Source organism: Zootermopsis nevadensis, unplaced genomic scaffold (genome assembly GCF_977971745.1).
Source record: "Zootermopsis nevadensis isolate Lab colony 2312 unplaced genomic scaffold, Znev_1.0 Znev_ptg000028l, whole genome shotgun sequence".
Classification (NCBI taxonomy): domain Eukaryota; kingdom Metazoa; phylum Arthropoda; class Insecta; order Blattodea; family Termopsidae; genus Zootermopsis; species Zootermopsis nevadensis.
In genome coordinates, this window is record NW_028259160.1 from 19508287 (window position 1) to 19520638 (window position 12352).

General features: G+C 37.2%; 1 long non-coding RNA gene across 2 annotated transcripts; it reads right to left on the reverse strand.

The window, feature by feature from the left end:
- Positions 1-7745: 7745 nt before the first annotated feature.
- On the reverse strand, positions 7746-10805 carry LOC147872410 (uncharacterized). Of its 2 annotated transcripts, none has more exons than XR_015537409.1 (3): positions 10642-10805; positions 9158-9291; positions 7746-8222 (listed from the first exon to the last, which is right to left on the reverse strand). It is a non-coding gene; the product is annotated as an uncharacterized LOC147872410 (long non-coding RNA). The 2 variants fall into 2 exon arrangements; XR_015537408.1 differs by having other exon boundaries at positions 10331-10805.
- Positions 10806-12352: the final 1547 nt, after the last annotated feature.

Consider the following 12352-nt stretch of genomic DNA (forward strand, 5'->3'; position numbering starts at 1 on the left):
AGGATGTTTCCACTGATTTCTAAATCATCCCTAGTGGTCGGCTAGTAATAGAATTTACTGTAAACAAGCCAATGACCTATATGCAGTGGCAGAGTACCGAAATGTAGAAAGCTATTATTTTGTAACCATTTTAGAAAGTTAACTAAACGTGTATAAAAGCAAGACGACCGACCACCCTTATTCACTCTCTGAACTTGAGTCTGGTTCGTCTCAACGCTAGAAGAAACTCGACTCCTGTTAGAAGTCGGCTCTGCCCGTGCTTAGGCAGATCAACACCTCGATATCTGGATCTCGCACCAACTTGTACCGATTTTATTTGTAATAAAATCTCAAGTCAACCTCCGCGTGCAGTTCTTCGATCACCCCTAACTGCCTCCCAAGGGATCCGCTCGACCTGCCAACCTATCCCAGCTTGGGATACAACCTAACCTAACCTAACCTAAACTAACCTAACCTAACCTAACCTAACCTAACCTAACAAACCCTAACCTAAATTAACCTAACCTAACCTAACCTAACTTAACCTAACCTAACCTAACCTAAACTAACTAACCTATCCTAACCTAAATTAACTAACCTAACCTAACCTAACTTAACCTAACCTAACCTAACCAAAACTAACCTAACCTAATTTAACCTAACTTAACCTATCCTAACCTAATGTAAACTAACCTAACCTAATTTAACCTAACTAACCTAACCTAACCTAACCTAAACTAACCTAACCTAACCTAACCTAACCTAACATAACTAACCAAACCTAACCTAACCTAACCTAACCCAATCTAACCTAATCCAACCGAACCTAACCCAACCTAACCTAACCCAACCTAAGTTAACCTAACCTAAGCTAAGCTAACCTAGCCTAACCTAACCTAACCTAACCTAAACTAAACTAAACTAGCCTAACCTAACCTACCCTTACCTAAGCTAACCTTACCTAAACTAACCTAACCTAACCTAATCTTACCTAACCTATCCTAACCGAACCTAATTAACCTAACCTAACCTAACCTAACCTAACCTAAGCTAACCTAACCTAACCTAACCTAACCTAAACTAACCTAACCTAAACTAACCTAACCTGACCTAACCTAACTTAACCTAACCTAACCTAACTTAACCTAACCTAACCTAACCTAACCCAACCTAACCTAACCTAACCTAACCTAACCTAAACTAACCTAACCTAACATAACATAACATAACCTAACCTAATCTAACCCAACCTAACCTAACCTTACCCAACCTAACCTAACCTAACCCAACCTAACCTAATCCAACCTAACCTAACCTAACCTAAACTAACCTAACCTAACCTAACCTTAACTAACTTAACCTAACCTAACCTAACTTAACCTAATCTAAACTAACCTAGCCTAACTTATCCTAACCTAACCTAACCTTACCTAACCTAACCTAACCTTACCTAACCAAATCTAACCTAACCTAACCTAACCTCTCCTAACATAACATAACCTAACCTGAACTAACCTAACCTAACCTAATCTAATCTAACCTAACCTAACCTAATCAAACCTAACCTAACCTAACCTTACCTAACCCAAACTAACCTAACCCAACCTAACCTAACTCAACCTCAGATAACCTAACCTAAGGTAACCTAACTTAACCCAACGTAACTTAACCTAACCAAACCTAACCTAACCTAACCAAACCTAACCTAACCTAACCTAACCAAAAATAACCTATTCTAACCCAACCTAACCTAACCTAACCTAAAATAACCTAACCAAATCTAACCTAACCTACGTAAGCGCGATCGGACAACTCAGGCAGCAACTGACGAGCCTGGGTCAAGTATTGATATGCACTTCGCTACTGATGAGATGGAGAGTGCAATGGAGGTTTACCCAGACCCTTCGGACTCACTTGGCGAACCCAGTTTTTCGAGGGGGGCCAAAAATTGGTCTTGTACCGGGGCCTACAACTACTTTAAAAAACCATTCTTAGACAACGACTTTGGACATAAATGTTGCATTTGTTGGATTTCAATATTCTACACACGATTTACGTTTTTATAGCAAAGATATAATTTTATCAGCTTGTTTCCAGTGACATATAATTTCTGTACAATCACAGCAGTAAAAGCGTTTCATTGCAAATGAATGTGCTTGCTTACATGTGACTTTCATAATTGGCTTTACAGAATATTTCTTTCGAGTCACCTTCCCTGGAAGAAATCCACCAGGAGCGCACAATCACAGTGAGTGACAACATGAAAGCTACATTATTTACTCAGTAGTTTGTATCTGATATATTCATTGCAAATGATAAAGTTAAGGAAAAAGCTTTTTTGAAGTAAATACGTCTATATTTTAGGGTCAGTGTTATTCGGCAAAAATGTGTTACGAAATAGTGTAACGAAAAAGTGTTCCGAAAAAAGAAAAACGAAAAAGTTCAACTTCAATGTTATGTTACTTAGGAAACCTCATCTGTTTACTCAGCAGTGTTGTCAGCTAACACAGACCCATTTTAAGCGTGGATAATTGAAGTTAAATAAGCAATATCTTGATCAAATTAATCTCAATTTTAAAGCACGTATGAAGGAAATATTTAGAATAATGCCAATATATAAACTTCCTCTCCGTATTGACATATTTGCGTCAAATTCTACGGTACCGTTGTTCCACTATCACTTTTTGAGTTTAAATTAAAATTTAGTTCATACAATGAGAAGTACAGCTGTGACAATATTAAACTGACAATATTCCACTAAATTTCTTACGCAGTTATGTGTTGCGCCAGTAACAATGAATATCATATCAACAATATAAAAACCGTCCAAACAGATATCAACACAGAAGTAAACAACAGTATTAGTTGTAACCATGGTAACTGTCAACTGGAAGTCTGTTTATATGTATATAGAAAAAGGAGACTAGGGACATTGCTACTTCAGAGAGTAACAAACCTTTACGATAGAACTTTTCGCGTATGATCAGTGAGAGCATAAAAACAGCAAGAGATTAGGATGAACAGAGAAATCTGAGATTCTTCAGGCTAACGACATAACATGTGTACACACCAACACTGGTGGCGCTCCTGCGAACTTTTCAGTATATTATGATCATAAAACTGGAACAGTTGACATTCGAATGAAAGTAGCTTCTCAAGAACAGACCTGATACACATTTGAAAGATATTTGTGATCACAAGCCGATTACTGGGCTGTGTAAATGTGAGTACTTGCCGCGGACAGGAAATAGTGTTGTAGATGAACCTAGTAGTTACTGGCAATTTATGCCTCTTGATATCAGCACATACCATCGGAATGGTTCTAAAGATTCGACACACGGGTCCGAGGACATGCCTCTGCATGTCAGGAAAAATTATTTTCTTAAGCGACACCATGAGTCTGGAGATGTCATGGTTGAGGGTGGAGATATCGTCACACCGATGTAAGTTCGTTTTGCGATCGAGTTCAAGGCACATCACTGACAAATTAACTGATCAGCTGATGTGGTCAACTGGCCTCCCGATAAACTGATTAACTCTTTTAAGGGATTCAGTCCCTGATTAGGCAACGTAAGACCGGGTCAGCATATTCTAAACTTTTACAGACTATCAGAAGGACTTAAGTTACTGAAATGGTTTAAAAACTAATATATGACACAACAGAATTTCAATCAACACTCCTATAAACCCGTCTTTGAGGCTGGTTTAAATCATAGTTAACTGTTTTGAGCTCTTGATAGCAAATAATTCTGTATCAACGTACATAGGCATGCAGCGATCACAGAGTACGACGAGGATTATCGCAGTTGCAAAGATGTGTCTGAATAATACGATGCAATGTTATCTAAAGACAGACTTGAGATTTTATGGTTGTTTGAAGACGTCTTATCATATAAAATTTTATATAAAAAACACAATTCTTTTAAGGATATGAGACATGATGTTGATCTAACATCATCATCTTTCAATGTTACATACAAACGTGAAAATACAAACAGTATTTAGTGTCACACGGATCAGAACGCACAAATCAAAGCATTAGTCCATCCGTACATAGCAGGTCGTACAATAACTGTTAGAAGATAAGGTTCATAAAGTTGGAGGGAAATAGTTCCAATTATTATAAACATGTATATTTAGAATAGATATTCATTGCTTTAAAGTAGCACTTTTGTCCGATTAATATTATTTATGTTTCCAGAAGATTAGTGTGTTTTCATATTATTCGTTTTCAGCTGTGAATAGCACATAATTGTATAGCAACGAACATCGGTGTGCAGAGACCACAGAGTTGGTCGGATATTATCGCTGAAATAAAGATGTTGGTGAATATACACGATGCAATGCTATCCACAGACAGACTTGAGATTTGACGGTTGTTTGAAGACGTCTTATCATATAAATATTTTATATGAAAAACACTATTCTTTTAAGGAAAACATGCATGATGTTCATCGAACATCGTCATCGTTTCTAAGTTACGTACAAAAACTTTCTGAACATTAATCCGCCCGTACATAACACGTCGTCCAAAAACTGTAAGAAATGGTGGTTCATAAAGTTGAACTGAAATGTATAATAATATTATAAACGTGTACATAAGGGTTAGATATTCATAGGTTTAAAGTAGCACATTTATAGGATTAATATTATATAATTTACAGGCAGTTTATTGTGTTTTCATATTAACTGTTTTGAGCTTTATGGTCCATGGGTTTAAATAAGATTCATACAATGGTATATCATCACGTATGTATGTACATATGTATTTATATATATTAATGTATGTATGTATGTATATATGTATATATGTATGTAAGTATGTAAGTATGTATGTATGTATGTATGTATGTATGTATGTATGTATGTATGTATGTATGTATATATGTATGTATGTATGTATTTATGTATGTATGTATGTATGTACGTACGTACGTACGTATGTTTGTACGTGTATACATATGTATGCACACATTTATGTATGCATGCATATGTATTTGTGTAGCGTGTTCTCTTTAGAAAAGTGTTGAGGAAAGTATGTTATTACTAGAGTTCGGATGTGCATGACCTAAAAAACCGAGAAATATGCATGTAAATTTTCCGCAAAAAGTAGATAATATGACCCAATTAGTTATGAAAAAATATTCGCTAAAATGAAAAAAAGCGTTTTGTATTTCAATCAAGTTATATATTTACATATGCATTTACAACTGTTAATTACTTGATTTCCTGGCAATTTTAATCAAACTAGAGCAGAGCGCTCCTTTCGGATTTCCTCGGGGTGTTGGTTTCGTTTTTTTCTTGAGTAAGAAACTAAACCAACCAAGTTTTTAAAACGCAACCAATCCCACTTCGGGCGGGTTGGTTGCGTTTTAAAATCTTGAGTAAGAAACTAAACCAATCACCCCGGAATGGGGGGTTAAAACACTTAACCAAGTTTTTAAAACGCAACCAACCGCACCTCGGGCGTGTTGGCTGTGTTTTAAAATTTTGAGTAAGACACTAAATTAGCCCCCCCCTCCCCCCCGAAGGGGGAAAGGACTGGTTTGAAGGCTTAAATTATTTTTATGTTTTGTATATCAAAATTTTGTTGCACATTAAATCGCTTCACAAAGTTTACAGAACAGAATTGTCCCATCAGAGCTAAAATATTCCTCGCCAAAATCTTTAACTAAACCTCTTAACTTAGGACTTTCAGAACACCTCACTTTCGGCATCTTAACTAACTGAAGGATTCACTGTAAATGCATGAGAGATGTAGTTACATGTAAGAATTTTGTACCCAATATATAACCAAAGCATAAACAAAATATGCAGTTTATCCTCAAAATATATCCAAAATATACATTTAACTACAAATATGACCGAAAACATAAAAAATGACCTAAATATGCATTTATATGCAAAATAAACACAGTCTAATTGTGATTAGAATAACCAAGTTAGTGTTTAATTTCAGTTTAGAATGAAAATATAAGCCCCAATTAAAATATGACGTCATGAACATATGAACCCTAGTTATCACATATCCTGAAGATGTCACTTGGAGCGTGGGCGCAGATGAGTATAATTTAGAAATTAACTTCAAAGGAATAAGATATGAAGATGTCGACTGCCTGGACTGATTTGGCTCAGGATAGCGAGAAGTGGCGTGGCCTTGCAAACTCCGTAATGAACCGTCGTGTTCCTTGGTCAGATGAGAGACTTCTATTGCAACAAGAATGTCTATGCTCATTGTGGGTTCTTAACAGGAGCACTGAGAATTGTTTCCATTATCATATGCATCAGCATTGATTTCTTATCTGTTGCAACCCTATGTTGTTTCATATAATGTAATTCATTTTGCAGATAAATCTAGAATACATAGATAACTGCATCAGGTGTAAGTTGTGATCTCTGAACAGTTGCACTGCTCTGATGTGTGTCAATGTAGTAAAACTTTCTTTCACTATATCAAATCTAAAACTTCTTGACTATAGTGAAGAGTCAATTGAATAAAAATTTCCTTGGATATTATCCATCGTCTAGTAAATATAAAACGTAAAACGACGTTTCGGATATGAGACTCTATCTCCGTCTTTAGGTTCCTACTCAGTTGGGCCCACTAGATAAAGCTATTCCCTATCTCCGGACAAAGTAAAAAGTGAAAGGCCGGAATACAATAATACCACCACACCATCCATCCGTGGGACGTAAAAAACAGAAATAGTAGAAACTAATTAGTTAAAAACGAAAAAGCCAAATAAAACAAAGACTCACAAAATGTTGGAATAAATACATATGACCATTAATTTGAAACTCGATGCACAACTTGGACTTCTTCAGAGATAACCGGAATCCAAATACGAGATAAATCCAAACTAGGTTGTCTGATAGGATTGGCAAGTAGTGCCAAGTGTGCCGCCTCCTTGTATTTTCTGTAGACGGAATTGGGTTCTGTTAACAACACCCTGGCTCCATCCCAACAGACATGATGAACTTCGTACGCATGTTGGGCCAATCTGGATTTCTCCAGCAGGCCCTGTCTGAAATGATATTTGTGTTCCTTTATGCGTACCACCAGAGGTCTGCTGGTTTCGTCGATATACCATCTACCGCAATCACACGGGATTCCATACATGTGTATTTATTCCCACCTTTTGTGACTTTTTTTTGGCTTTATCGTGTTTAATGAATTTTGATTTCTACTATCAATTCTTTTACGTCCCACGGATGGATGGTGTGGTGATGTCTTTTTATTCCGGGACTTTCACTTTTTTACTTTGTCCGGAGATAGGGAATAGCTTTATCTAGTGGGCCCAACTATGTAGGAACCTAATGACGGAGATAGAGTCCCATCTCCGAAACGTCGTTTTACGTTTCATATTTACTAGACGATGGATAATATCCAAGGAAATTTTTATTCAATTGTCTTTCACTAGTTCTTATGCCGAGTGCACACAAAGGCAACCTCTAACTGAAACTCATGTTAAACGTTTCACCCAGGTAAAACAGACTGTATGGAATTCACTGCATTGTTACGAAGGAAATAAGTTAAGTTCCAAGCCTAAGTGGAATCTCAGGTTCTCACGGTTAAGAGTAAGAAAATGGCTGTCTGATGGTTTGTTGCGTCGTGCAGTCGCCTGATGACGGAGACAGCAAAGACCGCTTAAACGATGGCAAACTTTTACAACACTACAACTCAAAAGACAGCTATTTAAGATACAAGCCTCTTTAAGTCATGTCGTATTAGCAAGGTTCCTGTTCTCTTAAGTGAACGAATAAAATTATCTTTATTCTGGATATTTATTTTCCATAATCAGTTGCACAATTGGACGGGAACTCAACTCAGAGGAACTTGACTCTCCGAATAGCTTGTCGGTTGAGATACCGAATTTCCCTCTAATTCGTTGCCACTGCGGTATAATTTCCTAAGTATACACTGCGCCGTATGACTACACGTGTTTTGTTCACTTGCGGTGGAGATGAATAGGAAATGAAGGTGCTGTCTCCAGTTACCTTGGCGTACATCCGATCTTAGAATTACAGTCATGTTTTCAGTTTGCGCGTCTGTGCTGCCAGGTTTGGAACTGCGGTGGTTGTGAACTTACCTAGTAATTTGTTTCCGTTAAACAGATTTCCCAATTTAGCTTTCAAACTTTTGGGTTGGAACTGTATATAATAGTCAGTAGGAACAAGGTACACTTCGCCGTCATCCATCTTCGTAAGGTTATAACCAGTTGTATACTTGACGTCGAGGTCATCTGGAAGACAACAGATTGGGTTATTTACTATAGAAGTGACTTCAGCAAACACCGTATCGCCAAACGTTAATATTTATAACTTTATCAGCCTTTATTCATGAGGCCTCGATGCCACTGTGATCGAGAGCTTTGTGTTTAAAAACATATAATTTGTTACGAAATCTAAAATTGCCCTGTATCATCACAAAATTGTTTTGCTATGAGCACGTTTAATGCAGTTTCACCTTTGGAATTCAATTCTGTAAGATAAATTGTAATATGCTCCAACCGGAATCTATGGCCGCCACACATTCTGTTGTCATATTTTCACCCCCTCCCCCCTCGAGCTTCAGGTTTGTAGCAGAGTATAGTCTGGTTGAAGTTTACGATGCGTTACAATCCAGAAGTCAGCCAATTAGGTAAAAGTATCTGTGTGGGACTGAACCGCTAAAGGATCAAGTGTCTGTCCGAAAGATGATGCGTGAGTGAATGTGGAGAAATGGTAGAATAATTTTGACAGGCGGAAACGGAAGTACTCGAATAAAAATCTGTCAATTTACCACTTCTTCCACCACAATTCCCGTATGGATTGCCCTGGGAGAAAACCCTATTGTCTGATATTAGAACCAGGTGATTATCGCCTGAGCTACGGACCTGTCTTTCCTTTATCGAGATATTCTCATCAGGGTATTTTCTTGAACACCCTCAATGTTGATTCACGAGGAGCAAGAAATCAATTTTCATATCCACACAAAAAAAGAAACAAAATTATATATATGTGTTTTCATTAAGTAAAGTTCTTGATATTAAATTAATATTTAATTTTGACTTGTTTATGATGCTGCCTGATCCTCTTTATTGGTGCAATTGTTTTCCGTAATAAATTTGCTTGCAACGTATACGTCTTCCAGAAAATGTGTTCCAGCTCACATATAAATAGTGTCGTAGTGACTTACAAAGCGTGGCGTCGAGGGTTCCCTTGCCAGTTATCGGGAGAGCCACTAGCCTGCCATCCACTTCATAATTGCCAGTGAAATGTGCCTCTGGGACTAGGACTTCTGCCGTGATATTTTGCTTGTCGAGGTCGAAACTGTAGACAGAAACATCAGTTAAATTTCTGAACGACGTTAACAAGAAGTCACAGGGTTTAATTCCTGAACGTGTACAATAAAATACAAAAGGAAACTTTTTTTTGTTTTTAAGCATTACATCTTGATGACGTGTTGGGCAATAAAGATAAAACTCAATGTGTTCTTAATGTAGACACTAAATGGAAATAGGGTATAAGCTTCATGCTCCAGACGTCTTACTCGGAGAAAGAGTTTTGGTACCCATTAGGTGGGAAACTGATTGGGTCTCGGAGGCGGTCTGGACTCCAGCAAAGATACGAGCCATGGTTGTCTAGCCCAGGGGTCGAAAAACTACGGCCGTGGCCAAATCCGGCCCGCCGCCTCTTTTTGTACGGCCCGCGAGCTAAGAACGTGTTTTACATATTTAAATTCTTTGAAATTTCAAACTGCTTCGTGCATTTCCCATGCTGTCAAAAATTAAAAGAAGTGAAATCTCCATTCCCGCACAAATGTGCAGCGGATATATTTTCTGAACTCAAACTACAGTTCCAGCAGCGTGTTTCGTATCTTGATGCAAGTGCAGAAGACATTTCCATATTTCAAAATCCATTTGACTGTACAATTGAGAAGCTTCCACCTAACCTTCAATTGGAAGTGATTACTCTGCAGTGTGATGACATGCTAAAAAGCAAATTTCAAGAGAAGAATCTAATAGAATTCTATAAGTGTCTTTAGAGCGAGGAATACGGTCAATTAAGATCATATGCTCAGTGATTTATATCTGTGTTTGGCAGCACCTACTTGTGTGAAAAGACATTTTCAAAGATGAAATATGTAAAATCTTAATACAGGTCAGCATTTACAGTCAATTGTGATGATAGGGAATACTGGATTTAAACCTCAGTTTGGTGAAATATTATCTCATAACAGGCAATTATATTCTTCTCAATAGTAGAGCTGTATTTCAAACAATTGTTGTCTGCTTAACATTATTACTTTAAATTTTGTTCAATAAATTTGTTAAAACTTGGTTTTTTCTTGTTACATAAGTAGGCTTACCTATATAAATATCTTCGAGTTTGCCTCTTGGCCCGCAGAACCTAAAATATTTACTATTTGACCCTTTAGAAAAAATGTTTGCCGACCCCTGGTCTACTCTATAGTCAGCCACTTCCTCTAACTGAAAATCTCGCACACCGTAGTAGGTGCAATCATTAATATTACTTTTAATTTAATTTATATCATTGAGAATGGACGAGAATTAATTGCCTTTCAAGTCGTGCAGTCTCCAGGTAGAGGTTACATAGAATGGTAACTGCTTAGATTTGTGTTAAGAAGTATCGGCCTCAGTGTAGATGGACTGTATTTACCGTTTCCACGATTCGGTTTCTTTCGGATCAGATTACCCTTGGAATAGGTGTCCAAAGATCCTTAAATTTTTCAATAAACATGGAAATTCTTTCCTTCAAGATATTTGCTGAAGCGTTTGTTGAAATATCTTAATACATTACTATAAAAAATTGTGATTAGTCGTCAGTCGCAGCCACGAAATGACGTTATCAACAATATCAAGAAATGACGTCATCAACAATGTCAACAGATAGTCGTCGTCGTGGCCAAGAAATTTCATCATCAACAATGTCAACAGATATTTGTTTACTCGACATTGTTGTGGAACACAACAATGCCGTGTACAACACAACAATGCCGAGTAAACAAATAACGCTTCACTACCAAGCCAGTTGCATTATCACTGCTTTACAAGCAGCACGTCGCTTTGTTAAAAATTGACTGACAGTTAGCCTAAATCATCAGAAAAGCAAAAAAAAAGTTATCAACTATTTGAAGTACCAAATCCAACAACTGCAGCAAGGCAAAGTGATACTAATAATACTACTCATATATACTCGATATATTACGATTACGAAAACTATTATGATCGATTTTAAGACGAAGATTTGCAAGGGTGGGGCTGGACGTAGAAAGTTGACTGACCAAGAACAGTTGGCCTCTGAACAGCGACGTAAAAAACTACTACATCAGACCTATTTAAGAAATAAAGAAGAGCGAAGGAAGAATTAAATTGATAAACGTAGAAAAACTTATTCACCAAGAACAGAAGAGAAAAAACGAAGATAAGTAAGGATTGGGTTAGACGTAGAAAGTTGGCTGAACAAGGACAGTTGGCCTCTGAATAGCGACGTAAAAACTTAAACATCAGGCCTATCTAACAAATAAAGAAAAGCGAAGGGAGACTTAAATTGATAAACGCAGAAAAACTTATTCAATATGAACAGAAGGGAAAAAGGCAGACGATGATTTGCAAGGGTGGTGTTGGACGTGTTGGCCTCTGAACAGCGACGTAAAAACTTAAACATCAGGCCTATCTAACAAATAAAGAAAAGCGAAGGGAGACTTACATTGATAAACGCAGAATACTTATTCAACAAGAACAGAAGAGCAAAAAACAAACAAACGAAGATTTGCAAGGCTAGGGTTGGACGCATATAGTTGACTAACCAAGAACAGTTGGCCTCTGAACAGCGACGTTAAGAACTAAAACATCATAACTATTCAACAAAAACAGAAGAGCAAAAAAAAGAAGACTTTCAAGGGTGGGGTTGGACGTAGATAGTTGACTAAACAAGAACATTTTGCCTGTGAACAGCGACGTAAAGAACCAAAATATCAAACTTATTTAACAAATAAAGAAATGCGAAGGGAGACTTACATTGATAAACGCAGAAAAACTTATTTAACAAGAACAGAAGAGCAAAAAACAAACAAACGAAGATTTGTAAGGGTGTGGTTGGACGTAGATAGTTGACTGACCAAGAACAGTTTTCCACTGAACAGCGACGTAAAGAACTAAAACATCATAACTATTCAACAAAACCAGAAGAGCAAGAAAAAAACAGACGAATATTTGCAAGGGTGCGGTTCGACGTAGATAGTTGAGTAACCAAGAGTAGTTGGCCTCTGAACAGCGATATAAAGAACTAAAACAGCAGACCTACTTAACAAGTAAAGAAAAGCGAACGGAGACTAACATTGATAAACGCAGAAAACTTTATTCACCAA